General features: G+C 38.7%; 1 long non-coding RNA gene across 3 annotated transcripts in view; it reads right to left on the reverse strand.

Moving 5' to 3' along the window:
• The window catches only part of LOC143666623 (uncharacterized), a 102,442-nt gene that overhangs the window by 63,612 nt on the left and 16,093 nt on the right, over positions 1 to 22,737 (reverse strand). The gene's annotated exons all lie outside the window — the stretch shown is intronic.

Here is a 22,737-nt window from a genome sequence, read left to right on the forward strand (position 1 = left end):
ATGTACCCCCTACATGGGACAGCTTTGGTTTGACTTTGAAATACTGATGAATCAAAAGTCGAAGGAAACTTCAATACGAACACAATCAACAAAACCATTTTAGCTGAGAGAGAAACCAATTATCAAGATAATCTTATCAAAATAATCAAATGCCCAGAAACCAGCAAAAAGATGCAAGGCATGCTAAGAAGCAAGAAGATATGCCCAAGCCAAATGATATTAAAATGTCAGAGGAAGTATGTAACTTAGAAAAATTAATGAAAGACATTCAAATAAATTTCCCAAATAATTTCAAATGAGACAGTTAATGAGATAAAGGATATTAAGAAGACAATAAACAAAGTAACTTAGATGAAATGGGTCATTTCTTAGAAACACACAAACAGCCTAAACTTACTCAAGAAGAAATAGAAGACCTCAATAAACCAATCACAATTAAAGAGACTGAATTAGTATTCAAGGATCTTTCAGCAAAGAAAAGACCAGTACCCGATGGCTTCACAAGCTAACTTTACCATGAATTCCAAGATTTAACACCATTTCTGCTCAAACTCTTCCAAAAAATGGAAGGGAAGGGAACACTACCTAACACATTCTATGAAGCCAACACCACCCTAATAGAAAGCCTACTAAAGAAACTACAAGAAAAGAAAACTACAGGTCAATCTCTCTAATCAATATAGATGCAAAAATTCTCACCAACATAATTGCAAATCGAACCCAATAGCCCATTAAAGTATTATACACCATGGCCAAGTGGGTTTTATTCCAGGTATGCAAGGGTGGCTCAACACAAGAAAATTAATTAATGTAATACACCAAATAAAAAAAAAGAAAGGGAAAAAACACATGACCATCTTGATTAATGCAAAAAAGGCATTTGACAAAATCCAGCATCCTTTTTTGATAAAAACATTTTGAAAGGCAAGTATCAAAGGAAATTTCATCAACATGATAAGGAGAATTATATGAGAAACCCACAGCTAACATTGTACTCAATGATGAAAACTTGAAAGCTTTTCCTCTAAGATCAAGAACAAGATAAGGATGCCCACTGTCACCACTGTTATTCAACACTGTATTAGAAGTTCTAGCTAGAGCAATTGGGCAACACAAATAAATAAATAAAAGACATCCAAATTGGAAAGGAAGATATAAAACTTTCATTTTTTTTCAGATGACACAATTATATATTTGGCAAATCTGTGACAAAAGTACTTGAGCTAATAAAAGAGTGGCAGGGCATAATATCAATATGGAAAAAAATCAGTGATTTTTGATACATCTGTAAGGAGTTTTCTGAGGAGGTAATTAAGAAAAATCCCATTCACAACAGCAAACAAGAGAATCAAATATCTAAGAATAAACATCACCAAAGATGTAAGTACCTGTTCAAAGAAAACTACAAAATATTGCTTAAAGAAACTAAAAAGACCTAAATAAATGGAAATAAATTCCATATTAATGAATGGGTAGGCTAAATATTATTAAGATGTTATTTCTACCTAAATTAATAAAATACTAAAAAAATTCCAACAGTGATCTTTGCAGAACTGAAAAAATTAATTATGAAATTTATTTGGAAGGTAAAGGGCCACAAATAGACAAAACATCTTGAAAATATAGAATGAAGTGGAGAGGACTCATGTTTCCTGACTTTCAAGTATACTATAAAGCTACAGTGGTCAAAACAGCATGGTACTGTCATACAGATAGATTTATCAATCAATGGAATCAAATTGAGAGTTCAGAAGTAGACCCTGGTCAATTTTTTTTCAATCTCATTGCAATATATTCACACACCACACAAACCATGCAAAGAATACAATCACTTGCTCATAGTATCATCACAAATTGTACATACATTCCCATGATTGATTTTAGAACATTTTCATTACTCCAGAACAGAAAGAAGAATAAAAAATAAAACCCAAATCCTCCCATACCATTTATTCTCCCCTAATTGTTGACCCATAGTATTAATGTAGCAAATTTGTTACTGTTGATAAAAGACTCTTGAAATATTACTGCTAAATATAGTCCATAGTTTGCAATAGCTATGTTTATTCCTATATAAAACACAATCCCTCTGTTGTTTTTTATATTTGTAGTGGTTCATACAAGAATTATTTACATACATGACTTTAAACAACCACCTTTCAATCAAATTCACCAACAATATGTTACTATTTCTTACAATCCCCCAAAAAAGCTACCATCACCGCTAACCATTCCCAAACATTAAGCTCAACCTCATTAACAATTCTGCTCAAATTAGGTAACCACTCCCCACCCTTCTCTAGCTTCTCTCTCTGGGTATCCTATAGTCTACATTTTTCCCAAGCATGCCTTTATTTTATTACTCATCTAACCATACACTGGCTAAAGAGGGTGTCAGTCACAGGTTTTTACAATCACACAGTCACAAGGTAAAAGCTATATGGTTATACTATCATTATCAAAGATCAAGGCTAGTGGTCTGCAGTTCTAAATATCCAATATTCTCGTTGCTCTAATATACAAGAAACTAAAAAAGATACATATATATAATGACTCAGTAGTGATAATAATTTGTTAAATCCTAACTTCTGTGTTACAACTCCTCTGTTCTAGTTTGTTAGCTGCTGTAACGCAATATACCAGAAATGGAATGGCTTTTAAAAAGGGGAATTTAGTAAGTTGCTAGTTTACAGTTCTAAGGCCGAGAAAATTTCCCAATTAAAACAAGTCAATAGAAATGTTCAATCAAAGGCATCCAGGGAAATATAACTTATGTAGAAAGTTTGATCAAACGTCATAAGTACTTGGAATCTCAGGTAGGACATGAGATTTTGTTGGTTTGTCCAGAGTGATGCCCCGATGAATCCCAGAGTGATTCGATCAGTGAGTGGAAAAGTATTTGCAAGCCCCCTTTGGGGAATGGTGAGAGTGGGGAGAAATTCAACCTCCCCAAGTCAAATGCTTGATATTCTCACAAGCAATGTAGACAACCAAAACTACAGGCTGAGCCCCCAGTCTTGGGGTTTGTTCATATGAAACTTAACCCCACAAAGGATAGGTCAAGTCTACTTAAAATTTAGGCCTAAGAGTCACCCCCAAGAGAGCCTCTTTCGTTGCTCAGATGTGGCCTCTCCCTCCAGCCAACATGACGAGCAGTCTCACCACCCTCCACCTCTCTGTGTGGGACATGACTCCCAGGGGTGTGGACCTTCCTGGCAACATGGGACAGAGATCCTGGAATGAGCTGAGACTCAGCATCAAGGGACTGAGAAAAACCCTAGAATGAGCTGAGAATTAACATCAAGGGATTGAGAGAACCTTCTCAACCAAAAGGGGGAAGAGTGAAATGAGACAAAGTGTCAATGGCTGAGAGATTCCAAACAGAGTCAAGAGGTTATCCTGGAGGTTATTCTTACGCATTAAGTAGATATCACCTTGTTGTTCAAGATGTAGTGGAGAGGCTGGAGGGAACTGCCTGAAAATGTAGAGCTGGGTTCCAGTAGCCATGTTTCTTGATGATGATTAAACAATGATATAGCTTTCATGATGTGACTCCGTGAATGTGAAAACCTTGTGTCTGATGCTCCTTTTATCTACCATATCAACAAAAGAGTAGAACATATGGAATAAAAATAAATAATAGGGGGAACAACATTAAAATAAATTTAGTTTGAAACAGTAGTTGTAAATGAAAGCGAGGGGTAAGGGGTATGGTATGTATAACTTTTTTCTCTCTATTATCGTTTTATTTCTTTTTCTGTTGTCTATTTCTTTTTCTAAATTGATGCAAATGTTCTAAGAAATGATGAATATGCAACTATGTGATGATATTAAGAATTACTGATTATATATGTAGAATGGAATGATATCTTATTGTTTTGTTTGTTTGTGGTTAATTTTTTTTAAATTAATTTTAAAAAAAGGCATCCAGGGAAAGATACCTTGGTTCAAGAAGGCCGATGAAGTTCAGGTTTTCTCTCTCAAGTGAAAAGGCACATAAAGGCACATGGTAAACACAGTCAGAGTTTCTTTCTCATCTGGAAAGGCACATGGCGAATACAGTCAGGGTTCCTCTCTCGGCTGGAAGGGCCCATGGCGAACATGGCATCATCTACTAGCTTCCTTTCCAGCTCCCCAGAAGGCATTTTTCTTCTTCATCTCCAAAAGTCACTGGCTGGTGGATGCTCTGCTTTGTGGTGCTGTGGTGTTCTCTGCTTTTTCAGATTCTCAAGCTTTCTCCAAAATGTTTCCTCTTTTACAGGATTTCAATAAACTAATCAAGACCCACCCAAATGGGTGGAGACATGTCTCCACCTAATCCAGTTTAACAACCACTCTTGATTGAGTCACATCTCCAGGGAGATGATCTAATTACTGTTTCAAGCATACAGTACTGAATAGGTGTTAGAAGAAACATCTGCCTTTACAAAATGGGATTAGAATTAAAACATGGCTTTTTTAGGGTATATACATCCTTTCAAACCAGCACATCCTCCCACTCATTTGATTGATCTCTGAATTGTCAGGGGTATTTGGGCAATGCCCATTGTTTTGGTTTGCTAAAGTTGCTGGAATGAAATAAAATAAATGGATTTGCTTTTACAAGGGGGGATTTATTAGGTTACAAATTTACAGTTCTGAGGCCATGAAAATGTCCAAATTAAGGCATCCAGAGAAAGATACCTTGACTCTGAAGAAAAGCAGTGGCATCCAGGGTTTTCCTGTCACATGGGAAGGCATATGGTGATGTCTGTTGGCCCTTCTCTCCAAAATGTTTCTGTGAGTGTTTTCTTTCTCTTTTTGCTATACTCAGCTCTGAACTGTCTTAAAAATGTCTCTCTCTTAAAGGACTCCAACAAGTGGATTAAGACCCAACTTGAATGGGTGGGGTCACATCTCCATGGGCACTATCTAATCAAAAGGTCCCATCTGACAATAGGTCTACCCCAACAAGATTGGATTAAAAGAGCATAGGCTTTTCTGGGGGGTCCATAACAGACTCAAACCAGCATAACTATTCTATCTTCTTCATGCCTGAAAGGAGTATTGATGCTATGAGGTAGAGGAATGCAACTAGTTAATTTAATTGGTACCTATGTGTTTCAGGGCTTTACTGGCATAGGAGCAAACCAGAGGTTTTAAGTTTCTGAAAAGAAATAATAAGTAAAACTTTTACAGAATCTTAAAAGGAACCCAAAGTATTCTTCAGGGTTTTCAGGAATAGTTTAGGTTGGGGTTTGGCATACCATGGCAATTTGCAACATCTGGCTGATGGTTACATAAGAGTAATCTTCAGAATTACTCTCAAGTCTGTTTGAAATCTTTCAGTATTGAAACCTTATTGCTTCATTTATTTTCCCCCTTTTCGTCAATCCTATAGTGCCAGGGCCAGGCTCATCCCTGGAAGTCATGTCCCATGTTGTCAGGCAGACTTACATCCCTGGAAGTCATGTGTCTTGTGGAGGGAAAGGTAGTAAGTTTATTTGCAGAGTTTGAGTTAGAGAGAGAGAGAGGTCATATCTTGGCAACAAAAGTGGTCTCTGGGGACGACTTTTTGGCAAATTATAGGTAGGCTTAGCTTCAACATTACAGAAAGAAGTTGCATAAGGGCAAGTCTCAAGATCAAGGGCTTGGCTCATTAAAATTTGAGTTCATAATGCTTGAGACAATATCAGGAATTTCACAGATGGGGAAGTTTAAAAGTTCTGCATTTTGTTCCAGTACCTCAAGGGATTTTAAAAATACTTTTTATTTTCTGCCAGAAATACTCTGGAATGTATCAGGGTATTAAGCTTTACAGAATAACCGGATCTCATTCCCTGCTCTAGTGTCCATGTATTTAGAATGTTTACATAATCTGTCCAGACATATTAAATTAGATAGTGTGACACAGAAAATTTAAATTTTGGACAAAATAAACATATCTCCCTTTGGTTTCTTACAGAAGTTGAAGATTTAAAATACAGACAATATTCTCCTCTTTTTATGGCCAATTGATTTTTGACAAGTGTCCCAAATCCACCCAACTGGGACAGTATAGTCTCTTCAATAAATGGTGTTGGGAGAACAGGATGTCCATATCCAAAATAGTGAAGAAGGACCCATATCTCACACCCTGTTCAAAAAATAACTCAAAATGGATCAAAGACCTAAATATAAGAACCACTACCATACAATTCCTAGAAGAAAATGTAGGAAAATATCTGCAAGATCTGGTGAGAGGCAGTAGTTTCTTAGACTTTATACCCAAAGTACTAGCAATGAAAGAAAAAAATGATAATTGGGACCTGCTCAAAATGGAATACTTCTGTGCTTCAAAGGAACTTGTCAAGAGAGTGAAAAGGCAGCTGACTCAATGGGATGAAATATTTGTAAACCATATATTTGATAAGGGTTTGATAATGTATAAAGAAATCCTACAATGCAATAATAAAAAGGCAAACCAATTTAAAAGTGAAAAAAAATACAGGAATAGACAGTTTTCCTAACAATAAATACAAATGTTTAAAAGCACGTGAAAAGATGCTCAGTTTCACTGGATACTAGGGAAGTGCAAATTAAACCACAATGACATATTATCTCACAACTACTGGAATGACTGCAATTAAACAAAAAGGAAACTTTAAGTGTTTTAAAAGATATAGAGAAATAAGAACACTATTCACTGTTGGTAGGAATGTAAAATGGTACAGTCACTATGGAGGATTGTTTGGTAGTTCCTCAGGAAGCTAAGTATAGAGGTGCCTTATGACCCCGCAATCCTGCTACTCAGTATATATTCAGAGGATCTAACAGCAGAGATGCAAACAGACATTTGCACACCAATGGTCCTAGCAGCACTAGCACAACTGCCAAAGGATGGAAACAACCCAAGTGTCCATCAACAGATGAATGGATGAATAAATGTTGTCTATACAAATGATAGGATATTATTCAGCAGTATGAAAGAATGAAGTCCTGAAGCAGGTGACAACATGGATGAACCTTGAGTACATTATGTTAACTGAAATAAGTCAAACCAAAAGGATAAATATTATACGATCTCATGAATATGAACATATCATAATATGTAAACTCATAGACATAAAATCTAGGCTATAGTTTAGCAGGATATAGAATGAGACTACAGAATGCTGAGCTGTTGCTTAATAGATGCAGAATTTTTAACTAGGTCAAACTTAAACATTTGAAAATGTATAGATGTGAGGGTAGCACATTATTGTTGGTATAATTAACAGTGCTGAATTGTGAGTGAATGTGGTAGAAAGGGGAAGTTTAGAGTCATGCATTATGACCCCAGAAGGTTAGCTGGAGGTTAAAATATGGGAATGTATAACACATGAATCTTATGTTTTTTTCTGACCGTGATTAACAGTACAAATATTAAAAAGTTTTTTCATGATCTAAAACAAATGTATGACACTATTTTACACGAAGTTAATGTAGGGGGTATATGGTAAAAAATGTAGCTATGCCAAACACAATAATAGTTACCAGTAATATTTTAATAATAAAAACATGTACCACACCAATATCAGGGGTTAATAATGGGGAGGGGGCATTGAGGGGTATGGGATATTTCCTTTTTTATTTTATTTATTTTTCTATAGTAATAAAAATGTTCTAAAACTGATCATGGCAATGAATATACAACTATGTGATGATATTGTGAGCCATTCATTGCATACTTCAGATGGATTGTATGGTGTGTGAATATAAATCAATAAAATTGTATTTCAAAAAGTAGGTGGAGGCCAAAAGCATGCCAGGCAGAGAAAATGCCAAATTTTTCTCCTATGCACAGTATCCAGCCTGAAGGTATCCCTCAATACATTTTAACCAGGGTTAATTACAGCAGGGATGGCTCATGCGCCTTAAGGTTGGCATGCCTGTGAGTTGAAATTTTTATGGTTGACATAGGAAGAGACCCAGAGTCTTTGGGGCCATATCACCCTGGGGAGATCCATTCCCAGCTCTGCCTGTTCCAGGCTGTGTGAACTTGGGCAGCACATGGGCCTAGTGCCCGGTTTTATCACATGATGAAGGCATACAGGGAGCAGGGATAGAGAATGCTCAGAACTCATCTCCCAACATAGGAAGTCCAAGGGTAAACCTGCCAAATAGCAGCCCTCTCTCGCAGAAGTCACCTTCTGTGACAGATCCTAAGAGTGAACCAGCAGATCCAGTCAAAATGGGGACCTGTGTTTCCTAGTGCAATGGTCCCTGTGATGGGCCCTATGGATCTTGAACAAATGGAGGTGAAAGCATCAGAGCTCAAGGTCTCACCATTCCCTGATTCTAGGCCTTCCTGCCTTTCCTTGCCCCTCACATCACAGCCCTTCCTAGATCTCCACCCCAGAGCCTATCACTCCCTCTCCCCACACCTCCCCAGTTGTGCCTTTCCTCTTGGCTCCCTTTCTGTCACTGCTTTGCTCTGCCCCTGTCTCTCCTTGCTCCTGTCATTCTCTGGGACCTTGTGTGTGTCTCTCTCTCTTTTCTCCTTCAACAGGCAGCTGATCTTATGAACTAGATCCCATCTTCACTTTTAGTTCCTCTAGTGCATAATAAATTCAGGCAGACAAAATGTTCTGCCAAAACCAAATTAAATTGTCCATACCTACATGGGATTCTGTCATATAGATAGAGAGCCTTCATAATTCCAAGGGGAAAAAGTTATCTACATTTGAAATTTTGAAGAAAGGGCTTTATGGCAACAATGATATTCTCTTCAAGGTCATTCCATTGTTGTCTCTTATGACATATGAACATAAGCACAGCAGCTCTGCCTGGACCTCACGCTTGCTGACAAACTACCTGCCCAAATTGCTGCCCATCAGGGACAGCTTTCCAGCTCCAACTATTTGAATTCAAGAAACATCCATCTGGCACCAGTTCAACTTTTCCTTCACTTTAAAACCCTCTCAATTATTTCCAAGAAGATTCTCGTCTCCCTCTTTTTAATCCAGGGCCCTCCACTGGGGATTTCCATGATGGGTGATCATATGCTGTATGTTGTTTCACAGAGGCATCTCTCCTGTAGCACATCTTAAGCTCCTGGAGATTGGGGTGGGTCTTATCCCTTACATGGCTGGGCACAAGGACAAGGGTCCATACATAGCTGCAGAACTGCTACATCTGGCTTTCTATAAAATCCTCCTTCCTTGTCTCCAAGAACACCTGCTGCCTAGCTCAATGTGTGAGGATGATGCAGCCCATTGTGTGTCCTCAGACATTTGAGGAAGGTTGCAATGTCCTCAGCCAGGGCTGACCCTTGCATTGAAAAGCCTCAAGTACCAACTGTGACTTTGGTGCAAAAAACAATACTTCCAAATCATTTTACCAAATGGTGATCTAGGTGGTGGGGGAGGCCTGGGAGGCCCCCAGGATGGAGGAGATGGCCCATATCTTAGCACTGGTGGTGGATGGCCTCCCATGGGGTGGTGCATGAAGGGCAGCCTTGGGAAAGGAAGGGGCCCTCTTGTAGCTATAATACTTATATAAATTCACAAGTAAATACTGTATTTCAAGTACATTATGAGATGCAGACTAATTTTATGCCTTGGGAGACAAAATGAGAAGTCTCAATAACTGAATTTGAGGTAGACAAATCTCATGAGGTATGTTCAGAGAAATTACCAGCTCTAACAGCTACAAAGTTCACAAAAGAACACACAGATGTGAACATAATTAAGGCCTTTTCTGGAAACTGGCCTTCCAGGCCATATCTGAGTTCATTTCTCAATAGTTCACTCGCTTTACCTTTCTACCAAATTATGTAATGTCTTTCAATTTGGATTATTTTTACTGTGGGTACAACTGGAGGAATTCTGCAATAGCACATTTTCAAGCACAGATGGGCTGATGATAAATCACGACATTTCAAATGAATTTACTATGTGTAAGATACTCAAAATTGCATGAAGCACACAGTATAAAATTAGAGGATGACTTTTCATATTTTTCAGTAATGAGGATGACAACAGATGTTCTAAACAGGTGATAAATGAATCCAAAAATGAGGAAAGGTGTTAAATTTTTAAAAAGCCATACATTGCAGTAATCCAGTGATAAAATTATGTGAAAAGACCAGTCCAATGGTCCCTTTTGCTCTGCATATATGCTCCCCACCTGCTGGTTCAGCCACGAGCTGCTTCCAGGTCCACTTCTCATTGACCCCTCATGCCACCTCTCTCTACCTGGGACCTGTATAAGGAAGTTGGGTGTATAGTTTTTTACTACATATTCAAAGATTCCATGGGAGGTCCGCAACCTGGGGACCTAGTCTACCTAAGACACATGCAAGCAGCTACTTCTGGGAAGATGGTAGAATAAGACAGGCAGAAATCATATCTCCAGTGTGGAACAACTACAGAAAAGGCAGAAAATGACCAGAACAGTATTCCAGGCTACAGGTAACCAGAAAGGGATGTCTACATTATATAGGGAGGACCTGGATGAAAAAGCCAAAAAACTTTGGGGGGTAGAAGTGAGTTTGTTCAATCATGGCCACAACTGGGTCACTTGGCTAAAATGGGCACTGGAAGAGTAGTGCACTCTACCTCTGCTGCCAGCTGAGGAGATCATCCCACAGCCAGCAGACTCATTTTTGCTACACACAGAAAGCTTTCTGCAGTGCCCAGTGGCCAACCCCATTCCTGAGGCAGGCCACTGCAGGCACCTGGTTTTGGGGGTGAGTGGGGAGCCTTCTTCTTGGGAGCAGAGGGTGATGGAGGGCAGAGTCAATCTGACAAATGGCCAGTTAGAGAGATGCTCTGGGTCCTGCTACCTCCATCCTTTCTCCACAGAGATAAAGAGCATTCACAGCATGCAAGGAGAGTCAGGAAAAGGGAAGGACCCAGACTGCAGCACCAGGAGCTCTTCCTCTGCCCCAGAGGTCCATGGGTACACACCAGACTGGGTCTTGTAGGCTAGCCTAAAGCAAGGCCCTCCCAGGCTGGGTAAGGGCTGGGAAAGTTGAACATCTCTGTCTTACAGCCTGAGGTAATTCCCCAAGGAAGCCTGGGGATCACCAGACCCATCCTGCACACAGGTGCATTCTCCACCAAGGTGCACGGTGCCCATACTCCATGCCCAGAGCTAAAAACTTTCAGCATGCACAGAGTCCTATGGCATTGACTGGACCATTTCTTAGTTGGATTCCCACCCAGTGGGGATCTCCCCTCATTTGGGGAGAGGCGCACTGGTGGGGAAGAGGTGGCCCAAGAGCACCATCTATTGGGTAGAAAGAGAAGGTGCACTCAGGCAAACTGCTTTTCTGACCAGTCTTCAACAAACTTCCAAATAACTTTGGATCTCTGGCCAGAGACCTTGGTGTGCTGGTTTGAAAGAATGAATGGACTTAGAAAAGCCATGTTTTAATCAAAATCCCACTTCATAAAGGCAGAATAATCCCTATTCAATATTGTATTTTGAAACTGTAATCAGATCATCTCCCTGGAGATGTGATTTAATCAAGAGTGGTTGTTAAACTGGATTAGGTGACAACATGTCTACACCCATTCAGTTGGGTCTTGATTAGTTTCTGAAGTCCTATAAAAGAGAAAACATTTTTGGAGAATGGGAGATTAGGAGAGAGCAGAGAATGCTGCAGCACCACGAAGCAGAGAGTCCACGAGCCAGTGACCTTTGGTGATGAAGAAGGAATACACCTCCTGGGGAGTTTCATGAGACAGGAAGACAGGAGAGAAAACTAGCAGATGATGCCAGGCTCACCATGTGCCCTTCCAGCTGAGAGAGAAACTGTGACTGTGTTCGCCATGTGCCTTCTCACCTGAGAGAGAAACCTTGAAGTTCATTGACCTTCTTGAACCAAGGTATCTTTCCCTGGATGCCTTTGATTGAACATTTCTATAGACTTGCTTTAATTGGGACATTTTCTCGGCCTTAGAACTGTAAACTAGCAACTTATTAAATTCCCCCTTTTAAAAGCCATTCCATTTCTGGTATATTGCCTTCCGGCAGCTAGCAAACTTGGCTTTGGTTTGGGTGGGAATTATTGACAAGTCAAGTACCAAAGGAGACATTCAATGCAAACCCAAGCAACTACAAAATCACAGATGAGCGAGGGAAATTGACTTTCAAATAACCTTATCAAGATAATCAAATGCCTAGAAACCATCAGAAAAATCACAAAGCATATGAAGATGCAAGAACATGTGGCTAAGCCAAATGACAAAATTGAAAAGCTGGAGGAGACACAGAATTTGGAGCTAGTCAAAGATGTTCAAACAAATTTCCTAAGCAACTTCAATTGGTTGGTTAAATTTATAAAAGTTATCAAGAAGACAGTGCAAGAGCCTAAAGAAGAATTTGAAAGAATAAATAGAAAATTAGCAGATCTTACAGAAATGAAAGATACTGCAGATCAAATTTTAAATATACTGTTGTGGGGCACACTGAAACAGAGACCACATAATTCAAAACTGCAAGCCAATTTGGAGTCTTTATTAGCCGGTCGGCGACTGCCTCAGAAACTTCCAAGAAGGAAGATTCAGAGAGCAGCCCTCAGAGGTTTTCAAGGTGAGCTTATAAAGGCTAAAATCATGTTGTGGTTTGCAGTTGCTAGCCAGCAAGCCGTAATCATAGAAGCAGAAAAATGCTGTTAGCTGTTGCCAAAACACATCCTGTTCTCCCAGTTCCCTAACATTGGTTTTTGTTTAACTCTTGGGGACTTTCCCTGCTCAGGCCTGATTTATTGTTCCTGGCCCTCTACAATACTAGAGACACAACAGCAGATTTGAAGAGGCAGGAAAAAAAAATAATAAATGAACTAGAGGACAGGGCAATTGAATATGAACACACAAAAGAACAAATGGTGAAAACGATGGAAAAAAATTGTATTGGAGCTCAGGGGGAAATAATCAACAACTCGAAGCACACAATTATAAGAAGCAATATTCCAGAAGGAGAAGAGGAGAGTAAGAGGTTAGGGAGATTATTTGAGGAGACTTGGGGAAAACCTCCCAATCCTTACAAAAGAGATAAATATAGAAATGAAAAAAGCCCAACAAACTCCAAATAGAACAAAGACACATAACTAATCAGACTGTCAAATGATGAAGAGAAGGAGAGAGCCCTGAAAGCAACAAGAGAAAAGCGATCTATCACACACATACAGGGGAAGCCACATAAGATTAATACTGACTTCTCAATGGGCACCATGGAGACAAGAAGGCAGTGGTATATGTTTAAGGCTCTGAAAGAGAAAAATTGTCAGCTAAGAATTCTTTACCCAGCAAAGGTGTCCTTCAACAATGAGGGAGACTTTAAAATTTGTACCAGAAAATGCTGGGAGAATTGTTAACAAAAGACCAGCCTTGCAAGAAATACTAAAGGGAGTTGTATCAGCTGAAGAAAAAAAAAACACAGGAGAGAGATGTCTGGAGGAGGGCAAAAAATTGAAGACTATTAGTAACGGTAATTAAAGGATAAAAACAAAGAGAAAAAATTAGATCTGACAAATAAAAACCAAATGATAGGATGGCTGAATAAAGAATTGCCTTTATTGTAATAATTTGAATGCTAATGGATTAAACTCCCAATCAAAAGATACAGATTGGCAGAAAGGATTAAAAAAGTATGACCCATATACGCTGTTTATGAGAGACTCATTTTAAACCCAAGAATACAAATAGAGTGAAAGTGAAAGGATAGAAAAAGCAAGTTGTAACCAAAAGAAAGCATGGGCAGCTACTAATATCAGACAAAACAGACCTTTAAATACAAATACGTTATAAGGGACAAGGTAGGACACTATATATTAATAAAAGGGAATTCACCATAAAGAAATAACAATCATAAATGTTTCTGCACCCAATCAAGGAACTCCAAAGTACATGAGGCAAATATTGGCAAAATTGAAGGAAGCATAGATGTTTCTAAATTAATACATAATAGTGGGAGACTTCAATACACCACACTCTCTTCTATAGATAGAACAACCTGACAGTCAATTTAAGAAAATAGAGAGCCTAAACAATGTGATAAATGAATTAGACATAACGCCAGAATATGCATCTTCTCAAGTATTAATGGAACATTCTCCAGGATAGATCATAGCTGGGGCACAAAATAGGTCTTAATAATTTTTAAAAGACTGAAATTATTCAAAGCACTCTCTCTGATCATAATGGAATGAATCTGGAAATCAATAACTAGCAAAGAATTGGAACTTTCACAAACATATGGAGTTAAACAGCACACTTAAAGAATCAGTGGGTCACAGAGGACACTGCAAGAGAAACAGGTAAATATCTGGAGATAAATGCAAATGCAAATGCAACATATTAAAACCTATGGGATGTAGTGAAGGCAGTGCTGTAAGGCAAATTTATAGCTCCAAATGCCTGTATTATAAAGGAAGGAAGAGCTAAAACCAAAGAACTAACTGAACTAAAGAAATGAGAGAAAGCACAGCAAACTAACCCTAAAGAAAGTCAAAAAAATAAATAACAAAGATTAAACAGAAATAAATTAATTGGAGAACAAAAAACAATAAAGAGAATCAATAGAACCAAAAGTTGGTTCTTTGATGAAATCAACAAGATTGACAAGCCCTTTAGACTGACAGAATCAAAAAGAGAAACGATGTAAATAAGTAAAATTGGAAATGAGAGGGGGTCATTACTGCTGACTCCAAAGAAATAAATAAAAAATCATAAGAGGATATTATCAACAACTATATGACAACAAAATAGGCAAGTTAGATGAAATGGACAATTTCCTAGGAACACACAAACAGCTTATCCAGAAGAAATAGAAAACCTCAACAATAAAAATCACAAGCAAAGAGATTCAATCAATCATCAAAATCCTTCCTATAAAGAAAAGCCCAGGGTTAGATGACTTCACGGGGGAATTTTAACAAACATTCAAAAAAGAACTAACACCATTCCTACTCAATCTCTTCCGCCCCAAAAAAATGAATAAAAAGGGACACTATCTAACTCATTCTATGAAGCTAATATCATTCTAATACTTAAACCTGATAAAGATACTACAAGAAAGAAAAACTACAGGCCAATCTCCCTAACGAATATAGATGCAAAAATTCTCAACAAAACACTTGTGAATCAAATTCAACACATTAAAAGAATTATAAACACAAATGGCATTAATTCCCAGCACACAAGGGTGGTGCAACATAAGAAAATCATTTGATGTAATACAACATATTAAAAATTAAAAGGGAAAATCAAATGATCATCTTGATTGATGCTGAAAAGGCATTTGACAAAATTCAGCATCTTTTCCTGAAAAAAAACATTCATAAGGTAGGAATAGAAGGAAACTTCCTCAATACCATAAAGGGCACATATGTAAAACCCAACAGCCAGTTTTGTACTCAACAGTATGAGAATGAAAATGTTCCCTCTAGCTTGGGAATAACAAGATGCCCACTGTCACCCCTGTTATTCAACATTGTGCTAGAAGTTCTAGCCAGAGCAATTAGGCAGGAGAAAGAAATAAAAGGCATCCAAATTGAAAAAGAAGAATTAAAACTCTCATTATTTGCAGATGACATGATCTTATATTTGGAAAATCCCGGGAAATCTATGACAAAGTTATTTGAACTAATAAACAAATTCAGCAAAGTGGTGAGTGACAAGACTAATGTGCAAAAATCAGCAGTTTCTATACACTAAAATGACCTAAGGAGGCCCTTAAGAAAAAAATTCTATTTACAATAGCAAGTAAAAGAATCAAGTATTAGGAATAAACTTAACTAAGAAGGTAAGGGACCTGTGCCAGTTTGAAAGTATTATTTACTGGCTTTGACTTTGTATTTGTATTGTTATTGAAATGGTTTAGGTTTTTGTGATATTGTGATGGAGTGAATGTATTTTGTATATGGGAAAACACATTTTTTTAGGGTCCAGAGGGGGGGATGTGCCAGTTCAAAAGTATAATGTACCCTAGAAAAGCCATGTTTTAATCCTTATTCAATTTTGGGGGGGGGGGTAAGCCATTTCTTTTCATCCTAATTCAATATTGTAGGACAGAAACGTTGATTAAATTATCTCTACAGAGATGTGACACACCCAATTGTGGGTGTGACTTTTGATTAGATGGAGATGCAACACCACCCATTCCAGGTGGGTACTGATTAGTTTACTGGAATCCTTTAAAAGGGGAAACATTTTGGAGAGAGAAGGAAATGAAAGAAGCCTCAGAGCCAACATAGGGATCAGACAGAGATGTTTGGAGAACAGCTGCTTCAGAGAACAGAGACTTGGATGTTGGAGATACCTGGAGCCCAGCAGATGTCACCATGACCTGTTAAGCAAGCGAGAACCTGGAGAGAGCCAAGGCAAGCCAAGAAATGAAAGCCAGCCCTGGAGAAGCAAAGTGAGGAACCCCCAGAAGAACAGAGGCTGAAAGCAACAGAGCCCAGGAGCAAGGGACCATAAGATGCCAGCCATGTGACTTCCCAGCTGACGGAGGGGTTCCTGACTCATCAGCCTTTCTTCAGTGAAAATAACCTCTTATTGGTGCCTTAATTTGGACACTTCACTTCCTTAGAACTGTAAACTTGTAGCTTATTAAATTTCCCTTTATAAAGCTGTTTGAGTTCTGGTACACCACATTCCAGTAGCTTGCAAACTAATACAGGTCCTGTACACAGAAAGCTAAAACACATTGCTAAAAGAAATCAAAGAAGATCTAAATAGGTGGAAACACATTCCATGTTAATGGATGAGAAGACTAAAAATTAAGATTTTTTTATCTACAGCTTCAACTGATTTACAGATTCCATGCAATCCCAACCAAAATTCCAACGACCCACTTTGCAGACCTAGAAAACTAGATATCAAATTCATTTGGAATGGAAAGTTGCCTTGAGTAACCAAAAACATCTTTTAAAAGATGAAATGGGAGGACATACATTTCCTGACTTTAAAGCTTATTATAAAGCCATGAGGTTAAAACAGCATGGTATTCACACAAAGACAGAAATACTGATTGTTCTAGTTTGCTAGCTGCCGGAATGCAACACACGAGAGATGGATTGGCTTTTAATAAAAGGGGATTTATTTTGTTGGTTCTTCAGAGGAAAGGCAGCTAACTTTCCACTGAGGTTCTTTCTTATGTGGAAGGCACAGGATGGTCTCTGCTGGTCTTCTCTCCAGGCCCCTGGGTTCCAACAACTTTCCCCGGGGTGACTTCTTTCCGCATCTCCAAAGGCCTGGGCTGAGCTGCAAGCGTTGAGACGAGGAATGCCGAGCTGCTTGGCTGTGCTACATTGCATTCTCTCATTTAAGCACCAGCCAATTAAGTCAAACATCACTCATTGCAGCAGACACGCCTCCTAGCCAACTGCAGATGTAATTAGCAACAGATGAGATTCACGTACCATGGCTTGTGTCCGCAGCAACAGAACTAGGTATGCTCACCTGGCCAAGTTGACAACTGAATCTAACTAACACACTGATCAAGGGAATTGAACTGAGAATTTGGAAATGGACCCTCAGATCTATGGTCAACTGATTTTTGACAAGGACCCAAAGTCCCTGAACTGGGACCGAAAATAATCTCTTCAATAAATATGGCTGATAGAACTGGATATCCATATCCAAAGGAATGAAAGAGGGCCCCTAACTCACATCCTATGCAAAAACTAACTCAAAGTATATCAAAGACCTAAATATAACAGAATACCATAAAACTCATAGAAGAAAGTACAGGTTGACATTTTCAAGTCCTAGTGATAAGAGGCAGCTTTTTAGGCCTTACACCCAAAGCACAAGCAACAAAAGAAAAATTAGACAAATGTGAATTCAAGATTGAACACCTGGGGAAGATGGCGGCTTAGTAAGACGCGCGGATCTTAGTTTCTTCTCCAGGACACCTACTAGGGGAGTAGAAACGATACAGAAAGCGCCCAAAGCCACAACAGAGATAAAAAAGACAGCGTACCCCATCCTGGAACGGCTGGCTGGCTGAGAGAAGCAGCTCGGGTGAGATCGCCGAGGCGCGCGGGCCTTACCGGGCGGGGTGGCAAGCAGCCGGAGTTACTCCCTTCCCCCTTCCCGGGCCGGCTGGGAGAATTGGAGAGGTGGTCCCCTGAAACCAAGGCGGCTGGCGCCCACACCACGCGCAGCCCCCAGACCAACTGAGAGAATTGGATCGGAAACCCCCAGGCCGCGGAGAATGGTGACGGGTGGGGGAGGCCCCTTCCAAACCCGTGACTCCCGGGGAACGTGCACTCTCTCGGGCGGGCCGCTGCTGCTGGTGCCCTCCCGCCACGCTTGTTGCCCAGGGCCGACTAGGAAATTCGGACGGGCTCTTTCCCTGGCTGCGGCGACCAGCAACCCTCCCTACATTCGGACCCCAGGCCGGCTCAAGCCGCTTCGGCTAGCGAACCCCCAGGACGGCGAGAGTTTTCCAAAGTTTAAGGTCCCACAGCACCTTTTACTGGTGGGACCCGCAGACAAACGTGTGCCACGAGCGCCACCTACTGGGCAGGATAAGAAAAACAGAACCCAGAGATTTCACAGAAAAATCTTCCTAACTTTTGGATCCAATACCCAGGGAAATCTGTCTAAATGCGCAGACGCCAACAGAAGATAACAGATCACGCTCAAATAATTGAAAATATGGCCCAGTCAAAGGAACAAACCAATAGTTCAAATGAGATACAGGAGCTGAGACAACTAATGCTAAATATATGAACAGAAATGTAAAACCTCTTCAAAAACGAAATCGATAAATTGAGGGAGGACATGAAGAAGACATGGGCTGAACATAAAGAAGAAATAGAAAAACTGAAAAAGCAAATCACAGAACTTATGGAAGTGAAGGACAAAGTAGAAAAGATAGAAAAAACAATGGATAACTACAATGATAGATTCAAAGAGACAGAAGATAGAATTAGTGATTTGGAGGATGGAACATCTGAATTCGAAAAAGAAACAGAAACTATCGGGAAAAGAATGGAAAAATTTGAACAGGGTATCAGGGAACTCAAGGACAATATGAACCGCACAAATATACGTGTTGTGGGTGTCCCAGAAGGAGAAGAGAAGGGAAAAGGAGGAGAAAAACTAATGGAAGAAATTTTCACTGAAAATTTCCCAACTCTTATGAAAGACCTAAAATTACAGATCCAAGAAGTGCAGCGCACCCCAAAGAGATTAGACACAAATAGGCGTTCTCCAAGACAATTACTAGTTAGAATGTCAGAGGTCAAAGAGAAAGAGAGGATCTTGAAAGCAGCAAGAGAAAAACAATCCATCACATACAAGGGAAACCCAATAAGACTATGTGTAGATTTCTCAGCAGAAACCATGGAGGCTAGAAGACAGTGGGATGATATATTTAAATTACTAAAAGAGAAAAACTGCCAACCAAGACTCCTATATCCAGCAAAATTGTCCTTCAAAAATGAGGGAGAAATTAAAACATTCTCAGACAAAAAGTCACTGAGAGAATTTGTGACCAAGAGACCAGCTCTGCAAGAAATACTAAAGGGAGCACTAGAGTCAGAACCGAAAAGACAGAAGAGAGAGGTATGGAGAAGAGTGTAGAAAGAAGGAAAGTCAGATATGATATATATATATATAATACAAAAGGCAAAATGGCAGAGGAAAATATTATCCAAACAGTAATAACACTAAATGTTAATGGACTGAATTCCCCAATCAAAAGACATAGATTGGCAGAATGGATTAAAAAACAGGATCCTTCTATATGCTGCCTACAGGAAACACATCTTAGACCCAAAGATAAACATAGGTTGAAAGTGAAAGGTTGGGAAAAGATATTTCATGCAAATAACAACCAGAAAATAGCAGGAGTGGCTATACTAATATCCAACAAGTTAGACTTCAAATGTAAAACAGTTAAAAGAGACAAAGAAGGACACTATATACTAATAAAAGGAACAATTAAACAAGAAGACATAACAATCATAAATATTTATGCACCGAACCAGAATGCCCCAAAATACGTGAGGAATACACTGCAAACACTGAAAAGGGAAATAGACACAAATACCATAATAGTTGGAGACTTCAATTCCCCACTCTCATCAATGGACAGAACATCTAGACAGAGGATCAATAAAGAAATAGAGAATCTGAATATTACTATAAATGAGGTAGACTTAACAGACATTTATAGGACATTACATCCCACAACAGCAGGATACACCTTTTTCTCAAGTGCTCATGGATCATTCTCAAAGATAGACCATATCCTGGGTCACAAAGCAAGTCTTAACAAATTTAAAAAGATTGAAATCATACACAACACTTTCTCGGATCATAAAGGAATGAAGTTGGAAATCAATAATAGGCAGAATGCCAGAAAATTCACAAATACGTGGAGGCTCAACAACACACTCTTAAACAACGAGTGGGTCAAAGAAGAAATTGCAAGAGAAATTAGTAAATACCTCGAGGCAAATGAAAATGAAAACACAACATATCAAAACTTATGGGATGCAGCAAAGGCAGTGCTAAGAGGGAAATTTATTGCCCTAAATGTCTATATCAGAAAAGAAGAAAAGGCAAAAATGCAGGAATTAACTGTTCAATTGGAAGAACTGGAGAAAGAACAGCAAACTAATCCCAAAGCAAGCAAAAGGAAAGAAATAACAAAGATCAGAGCAGAAATAAATGAAATTGAAAATATGAAAACAGTAGAGAAAATCAATAAGACCAGAAGTTGGTTCTATGAGAAAATCAATAAGATTGATGGGCCCCTATCAAGATTGACAAAAAGAAGAAGAGAGAGGATGCAAATAAATAAGATCAGAAATGGAAGAGGAGACATAACTACTGACCTCACAGAAATAAAGGAGGTAATAACAGGATACTATGAACAACTTTACGCTAATAAATACAACAATTTAGAGGAAATGGACGGGTTCCTAGAAAGACATGAACAACCAACTTTGACTCAAGAAGACATAGATGACCTCAACAAACCAATCACAAGTAAAGAAATTGAATCACTCATTCAAAAGCTTCCTAAAAAGAAAAGTCCAGGACCAGATGGCTTCACATGTGAATTCTACCAAACGTTCCAGAAAGAATTAGTACCAATTCTCTTCAAACTCTTCAAAAAAATCAAAGTGGAGGGAAAACTACCTAATTCATTCTATGAAGCCAACATCACCCTCATACCAAAACCAGGCAAAGATATTACAAAAAAAGAAAACTACAGACCAATCTCTCTAATGAATACAGATGCAAAAATCCTCAATAAAATTCTAGCAAATCGTATCCAACAACACATTAAAAGAATTATACATCATGACCAAGTAGGATTCATCCCAGGTATGCAAGGATGGTTCAACATAAGAAAATCAACTAATGTAATACACCATATCAACAAATCAAAGCAGAAAAATCACATGATCATCTCAATTGATGCAGAGAAGGCATTCGACAAGATTCAACATCCTTTCCTGTTGAAAACACTTCAAAAGATAGGAATACAAGGGAACTTCCTTAAAATGATAGAGGGAATATATGAAAAACCCACAGCTAATATCATCCTCAATGGGGAAAAATTGAAAACTTTCCCCCTAAGATCAGGAACAAGACAAGGATGTCCACTATCACCACTATTATTCAACATTGTGTTGGAGGTTCTAGCCAGAGCAATTAGACAAGAAAAAGAAATACAAGGCATCAAAATTGGAAAGGAAGAAGTAAAACTATCACTGTTTGCAGATGATATGATACTATACGTCGAAAACCCGGAAAAATCCACAACAAAACTACTAGAGCTAATAAATGAGTACAGCAAAGTAGCAGGTTACAAGATCAACATTCAAAAATCTGTAGCATTTCTATACACTAGTAATGAACAAGCGGAGGGGGAAATCAAGAAACGAATCCCATTTACAATTGCAACTAAAAGAATAAAATACCTAGGAATAAATTTAACTAAAGAGACAAAAAACCTATATAAAGAAAACTACAAAAAACTGCTAAAAGAAATCACAGAAGACCTAAATAGATGGAAGGGCATACCGTGTTCATGGATTGGAAGACTAAATATAGTTAAGATGTCAATCCTACCTAAATTGATTTACAGATTCAATGCAATACCAATCAAAATCCCAACAAGTTATTTTTCAGAAATAGAAAAACCAATAAGCAAATTTATCTGGAAGGGCAGGGTGCCCCGAATTGCTAAAACATCTTGAGGAAAAAAAACGAAGCTGGAGGTCTCGCGCTGCCTGACTTTAAGGCATATTATGAAGCCACAGTGGTCAAAACAGCATGGTATTGGCATAAAGATAGATATATCGACCAATGGAATCGAATAGAGTGCTCAGATATAGACCCTCTCCATCTATGGACATTTGATCTTTGATAAGGCAGTCAAGCCAACTCACCTGGGACAGAGCAGTCTCTTCAATAAATGGTGCCTAGAGAACTGGATATCCATATGCAAAAGAATGAAAGAAGACCCATCTCTCACACCCTATACAAAAGTTAACTCAAAATGGATTAAAGATCTAAACATTAGGTCTAAGACCATAAAACAGTTAGAGGAAAATGTTGGGAGATATCTTATGGATCTTACAACTGGAGGCGGTTTTATGGACCTTAAACCTAAAGCAAGAGCACTGAAGAAGGAAATAAATAAATGGGAACTCCTCAAAATTAAACACTTTTGTGCATCAAAGAACTTCATCAAGAAAGTAGAAAGACAGCCTTCACAATGGGAGACAATATTTGGAAATGATATATCAGATAA

Source organism: Tamandua tetradactyla, chromosome 23 (assembly GCF_023851605.1).
Source record: "Tamandua tetradactyla isolate mTamTet1 chromosome 23, mTamTet1.pri, whole genome shotgun sequence".
NCBI classification, from domain to species: domain Eukaryota; kingdom Metazoa; phylum Chordata; class Mammalia; order Pilosa; family Myrmecophagidae; genus Tamandua; species Tamandua tetradactyla.